General features: G+C 42.5%; 1 protein-coding gene across 3 annotated transcripts in view; it reads right to left on the minus strand.

Moving 5' to 3' along the window:
* The window catches only part of CDC42EP3 (CDC42 effector protein 3), a 35,077-nt gene extending 28,678 nt beyond the window's left edge, over positions 1-6,399 (minus strand). The window contains exons 1-2 of one of the 3 annotated variants that reach the window (XR_002086247.1): positions 6,013-6,399; positions 364-792 (exon numbers count right to left, since the gene is read on the minus strand). The gene's annotated coding sequence lies outside the window, so the exon portion shown is untranslated. Of the gene's footprint in view, positions 1-363; positions 793-5,281; positions 5,367-6,012 lie in introns of those variants that run through there. The other 2 variants (XR_002086246.1, XM_009283780.2) reach the window with 2 other exon arrangements.
* Between the last annotated feature and the right edge of the window lie 358 nt (positions 6,400-6,757).

Here is a 6,757-nt window from a genome sequence, read left to right on the forward strand (position 1 = left end):
CCGGAGCTGGGCAGCGGCGCGGAGGTGCTGCGCGGGGCGCGGAGCATCCGGCATCGCCTCTGCGGGACCCGCCGGGGCCAAGAGCCCTTTAATGACAGATTTAAGGGCACCTGCCCATCTGTTTTACACAAGTGAAACTGCCTTGCCCAGAACGTGAAAGGGCTCAGGACTAGGAAGCCCATAAATACTGAGCTGATGTTAAATTTTTTACGAGTTCCTTGGTTAATCCGGATAGAGACCCCGGTATTGTTTCACTTCTCCCGGTGACATCCTCCCAGAGGTTTCTGTTGGCAGGTACCTGAACGCAACGCTCCGCGTCCGACAGTTTTACCGAAGGGTCATTTTTCAAAATGTTACGTTTGGCACTGCAGTACAAGCACTGCATGTGCATTTATTGAAATATTAAGTGTGGTACATACCTTACCCAGGCTAAGGTATTTTTATAAATATTTGCATAATTTTCATTACGTATGGCATTTTTAAATAAGTGTAAACAGTGGATGCATTGTATATAAATGTATACTTAGTTTAAAATATGTTTACATACACACATCTGGGTGAGAGAATTTTCCCCTTTGCTCTCTTTGCATTGTTAGCACTGGAGCACAGGGCAATTGTATTTTCTTTTCTGTAAATACAGTGCCCAAATTCAGAGAACGTTTTCATTTCAAGGTGTCGAGACCGTAATATTCAGCATGCCTGCAGACTGCTGTGCCCTTACGCATACAGGGTGATGTCCCTGGGCAGGAAACGTCAGGTCACACACAGCAGTTTGTACCCCGATCCTGCTGTCTGAAATAAAATGCAGAAAATGCTGCCCTTTCACATGAAATTTCTCATTGCTGAAGTATTTTCAATTCTATGAAAATCCTTTTAGCCACTTGATTTGCATAACATGACATTTTTTAAAAAAAACCAAGCCCTCCATATGTCAGTTTAATAGCTGAGGGTGAAGTCGCTTGCTCCATTGGAGCAAGGGCTTCGTGCAAACAGTCCTTCCCCTGCCTGGCGTGCAGCCCCCCCGCTGGGAGCAGACACCGACCGAGCAGGTGGTTGGAGGGAACAGCCCCGCCACTGCCCAAGGGAACAGGATGGCTCTGTGCAGTGGCCTCTGATGGTACTGAAGGCATGGCCAGAGACTGCAGTTCCAGTAATTCTTAATTGCTATTGCAGATGCCAAAGTAAATTTCAGAGCAGCCCAGAGGCTGCTCCCAGTTTATGCAAAAGGACAGTCAGAGAAAACAGCTATTATAAAGTTTGTGTAAGCAAAAGAAAAAAGTATTCTGTAATAAATCCTGGCTTCTTTGGATACATTTCCAACTTTGCAATTATTCAATTATTTATCCTGCGTGAATGCACTCCACGCTACCTTTAATCTACCAACTCTACTCTTGAGACTACTTTCTCATTTAGGAACCTAATTTAAGTGGTTTAAAACTTTTTAAAAGTGACACTCGAGGGATGACATTGCTCATACTTCTTTTTAGTTCAGAAAGGACATGTGTGTGGGCATGCATGTGTGTGGCTTCGTGTGCTGAAGCTGAAGAAAAGCCACACAACCATTTCTGAGGACAAAACAGACAGACACACGGATTCATTTGCTATAATAACAAGCTGGCAACATTTTACAGCGGCACACTCAAAAGCTTGTCCCAGTCGTGTCATACATCCCTGCCTCTTCTGAATACTTTCCCTAGTTCTTCTTTTTCAGAGCTGGGTTTCAAACCTCTGTGTGCCACTGTACTGCACCACAGTTGGTTTAACTCAAGTTTCTCTCTTGTGCTCTTTCATATCGTGACCTCCTGCGCCTCTGACCTGCGGCACCTGCTCCAGCTTTTCCTCTTCAGTTTTCCCTTGTCTTTATCCCTTCTGAGATTCATGCTTGTTTTCACTGTGCTGAGGAGACGACCTGCTTTTCTTTAGCCCTAAAGGCCTATTCATCCCGAAGCCGCAGCCACGCCATTTCTGCTGTTCTTGTATCATTGCTCTTAGCTTTTCCAATCCCATGTTAGTCACCCCAAGGTCGTCAAAGGCAGGCTGCATTCCCCAGTACAAGGAGCACATTCTTTACCCTGCACTGCGCGCAAGTGTACCGTCATAGGCCATAATGATACTGGTTTGTTCTCTTATGAAGAAGCAAAGGACATATTAATAGGAAAGTGTTATGTGTATACATAAATACAGTTAGTGTTTTGAGGCAGTAATGGTTTAGAGAAAAGTTTCAGTTTCTCTGCAGAAAAAATGCCGATCCCTTCCCCAGCTTAGCGTGTTATGGGAAACCCTGGAAGACACAAGTGTAGGGGCCAGAGGCAGAACCAAGGTTCCTAGGAGAACCTCAGTTTTGAATGTCTTCAACTTTTTAGTAGTTAAAGTATCAGCATTAATAATAACATGCAGATTTTGAATTCATCATCAGGAAGGAGTGATGGGATCCTCTGCTGTTTGGTCTCTTTCCACCACAGATCTATGCTGTCTCTCCTGCCATTTCAAACCTCTCTCATTAGAAACTAAAACTGAAGTTTAAAGCATGGTCTTAAGATTCCTAAATGTCAGGCATGCTTGAATACTTAAATACTTGAATACTTACATCTCTGTGATATCTAGAGAATGTAAGTATCTATTTAAATGCTTTGCTGAATCAGGACGACTTCTATTCGTCATGATACTGGTTTTATTTATATATGCCCAACTCAAGTCCATAGTGCTTTTGCATTTCTTTCAGCTGGAGCTAGATCATGAGTTTAGTGAGGATTGTTAAGCACTCTGTTATGCTTTGAAATTGTATGTTTAAAAGCTGTACTTTGACAAAGGTTTTGTGATCCTTAAAGTACACATGATTAACTCAAGCTCTGGAAGCTAAGAAGTTAAACTATTTAATGTAAACACTCTTCATACTACCACCATAAACAAGAAAATGTTACTAAAACCTTTTTCAAAAACTGCCTAATACTGTTTTCCAGTGTTCCTGAAGATTGCATTCTGAAATACTATTGCTAAATAGTGTTTAGCAATATTATATAGGAATAGTCTAAACATTTGTCTCTTTTTTAATAATTCCTGTGGATTACCAATGCACACATATCCAAACACGCAACATTTCTGATAAGTTACTTTATAAAGTGATAGAACTGTGGGGTCAGAAGGGACTTTGGGGTCATCTCCTCCACGTTGTGCCCTGATGCAGGATCAAGCACTTAACTTTTAAAACCTTCCAAAATCTCTGGACCCTGCCATGCTCTTTTCCAGGGGAGACACAGCCCCTTTAGAGTTCCCTGAAACAGGCTGCTACGTAGCGCATACAAACTCATCTCCTCAGCCACCTTCCACAGTCCCTCCCAGATCCCTGTGCCACTGTGGGCAAGTTGGGCAACCACATGCCTAGGCTGTTCCTACACGTGTTCATTTATCTTCTGTTCCTAAAATCATCCACTGATGGAAATTCCACAACCTCCCGAGGTAGCTTCATAGTCTCATCCCTTCACTATCTGTATTTTTTCTATTTTCCCAACAGATACACAACTTACATCTCTCTCTGCTGCAAGTTAGTCCGCTTTCTTCCCTCACTAAGCCCGGGGAACAGTGAGACCATCTTCTTCATAACAACCCTGTTTGGAGGCTGCTATTTTCCCCAACCATATAGGTTTTTTCTCACCATTTGCTCTTACCAAGTTGAAACAATGATCAGGGCTACCTAATACAGCTTCTTTTCACGGAAATTATTATGCAGCGTTGGAAAGAAAACATGATCAGACTGAGGGAAAAATCTTCTGCAACTTGTTTGCCACAGATTATTTCTATAACTGTCACTTTGGGAATTTCTATAAATAAAACCACTATCACTCTTCTGAGAAGTGAGCGTTTACTACCATTTTTTAAGCAATGAAAAAATACAGATCTGTTTTTCATCTAAATTCTTTATATATTTGAAATCACTCAGAGAAGAAAGTCCAAAGAAATGTGGTTAGGTTTGACGAAAAGAAGCCTCCCAGTGGGATATTTAACAGAATACCTAGAAAACAGTGTTGAAAGACTTACAATATTTGGAACCCATTTTTTCAACTCTCGTTCCATGACCTCTGTGCTCCAGAGGACCTTACTTGGCTTTAACTCATTATCCTCTGTGGTGATAACACTTTGGACCCAGGGGAGAAAGGAAGGACTAATTGACCCACGGTTTGAGCAAGGCTTTTGCCTGACCTTGTACATATTAATGACGGGTGTTTGACTTTCAACTTTTTTTGGTATTCAAACACGGCACAAGATTTGGCTTTCCTAGTCTGTCTTTTCCTACTGCATTATGAAACGCCAAGTGGAAGCACACGTGTGTGCGGGCACCAACCTTCCCCCCCACTCCCCAGTCTTCCCAGGCTGCCCAGTACTGCTCAGGGGAGTGCATGGGGTGGAGTGGTGATTCAGCTGGTGAAAGGAGGTGGTGCTTCACACACTGCCCGAAAGGGCTTTTCCTTTCTTGTGTCATCTGCTCTCTCTGGGTCCCCTAAGCTCAGCGCGCTTTTCTCTGCAGAACTCCCCAGGGAGAAGAGGACAAAAATTCCATAGCGTTTGGCAGGAGGGGATTCAAACGAGTCTCTAGTGCCTGATGAATGCCACTGTCTGTGATCACCAGCAGCTTCAAATACATCACTAATTAATTTTTAATAAAAGGAAGTTAATGTCTGTTTTAAGCTTAGAAGGAGAAAAGCAAACCAAAAGTCACTTGAAAGGATATTGCGGTAGCTCATACAAATGTAATCAATGGATACAGCATAGAATAAATATTAATTTTAGTAATAATTGCTCACTTTACAAAGAAAAAGATGAGTGAAAGAACAATGAGAGCTCTGCAAAATGTTGTCTTGCTTAATATGAAAATTTGCGCATCACTATCAGCATTTAGGGACTAATTCTGAAAGTGCTGCGTACTCTTCCTTTCCATTAACTACTGTGGGAGTCGAGAGCACCTGGCGTCTTGAGGAATCAGGCTCTTTGGCAGTTTAATTTAGTCTGACAATAATGCTGAATAAAAATATTCTTGGGGATAGCCTGCAATTATATAGCATGAGCTCATTTCTTCATTATAAAATGTGAGCTGAAACCATTCATAACTGCCAGCCAATATTACAACAGGCAAGTCCAGTTTTTCATTGCATGGGAAAAGCACTAGCGAGCTTAATGAGTTTCAAAAATAGCTGCCACATCAGAAAATTGTAATTGTGCTTGTTTTTCTAATGTGAATACCTGTTCAGCAGACATCGCTTAAACAATGGCATCCAAATAGACCAGGGCATGTAAAATAGCTACTTTTATTTGTCAGCTGCACACCCATTGTTTTCAGTCAGAGCCTGCAGAGCAGCTTCAGCTGTACATTCCTGGGAAGTGAATAATATCAGTTGAGATTACGCTGCAGTACCACATCTATTACAAGCACATTATAAAGATTGAATATAACCTAATTAGGAAATGCTGAACTCGGCTGGGTGTGGATGTGGGCTGGTAAAGAGTCATTTTACATGACCTTCACTTGCTGAAAATGAGAGTTCACAGAGGATAAAGCAAAGGTAACAGTGTAGATTTCAGTCCCGAATCCAGATAACACATACGCAGCTCATATTCCTCAAACCCTTACCGCTAAGTTAAACAATTGCTCCCCGAGTTTCACTTCCATGAAATGCTTTTGTAAACACTTTGCGAATCCAGCACGACAAACCAAATTTGGTCACATTCTTATTTTTGATGCAGATGAGAATCAGAGCTCTATTCTGGCTTTCAGTGCTGGAAGGAAGAGGTTGCAGAGGGAGGCAGCCGGAGTTTCTCCCAGGAAGCCATTCTTCTGTGTGCCCTCGCAGAAGGTTGTATTTCCCCAGCATCGCCTATTACAGAGCCCCTTGCCTCCACCACATGCAGAAGGAGAGCTTAGCAAGCCAGCTGTCTCCTTTGGGTCCTTGCACACTCCCTCGGCTAGGTATTAATAAACCAGCAAAAGACCGCAAATACCTGTAGACCACAGTGTCCTACCTGGATCATGGGACAATTCCAGCTGTAATGTAGCTTCAGGTTTTCTTCATTTTTGGATTTGGATGGGATGTATTTAGATGATCAGAAGATCTTCTGGGTTTGTTTTTTTAGATTCCTTAAGGGCTCACGTTCACTAGACAAGTGTAGGGGCAAACTCTTCCAACAGCTTCATGGGACCTACCTCTTCTTGTAGATCTGGCTCTTCTGACATCCCTTCTGGTCTGCAAGACAGGGTTGTTTAGTTGCTCTCTGCTTGCAGCCTTACCACAGCATCACTGATGAGCATTACGGGATTTCACAGCTATAAAAATCTGTATCAGCTGCCCCTGTGTCTGCACGTTGTTGTTAGCCAGGCATGTTGCTGGCTAACAAGAAGTCACTGACAAAATGCCTTCAAACATGTCTCATGTCTTGCATTTACCTCCTGGTTCCAAAATGAAAGTTGCATTAATGCCAACAGCTGGAAAAGATCAGTGCTCCAAGTTGGATTCATGCCTTACCACTGATTGGAATAGAGGTTGCAGAGAGAAAACTTCAGCATGCCAAGCTTAAAGTAGTTCACTATGTTTATGGGACAAAGTCTCATCTGTACAGGTACTCACAAAGGACAGACCAGTTTTCCCCCAGCACACCACAGAATGGTGCAATTGAGCATGCAGTTAAAACCAGTAAATATAACCTCAGACATCACGGTATGTCCCATAACTGAATACAGTACCAGAATAGATACACTTGAGCATAGCTC

This window comes from Aptenodytes forsteri, unplaced genomic scaffold, assembly GCF_000699145.1.
Source record: "Aptenodytes forsteri isolate BGI_AS27 unplaced genomic scaffold, ASM69914v1 Scaffold309, whole genome shotgun sequence".
In the NCBI taxonomy this organism is placed as follows: Eukaryota; Metazoa; Chordata; class Aves; order Sphenisciformes; family Spheniscidae; genus Aptenodytes; species Aptenodytes forsteri.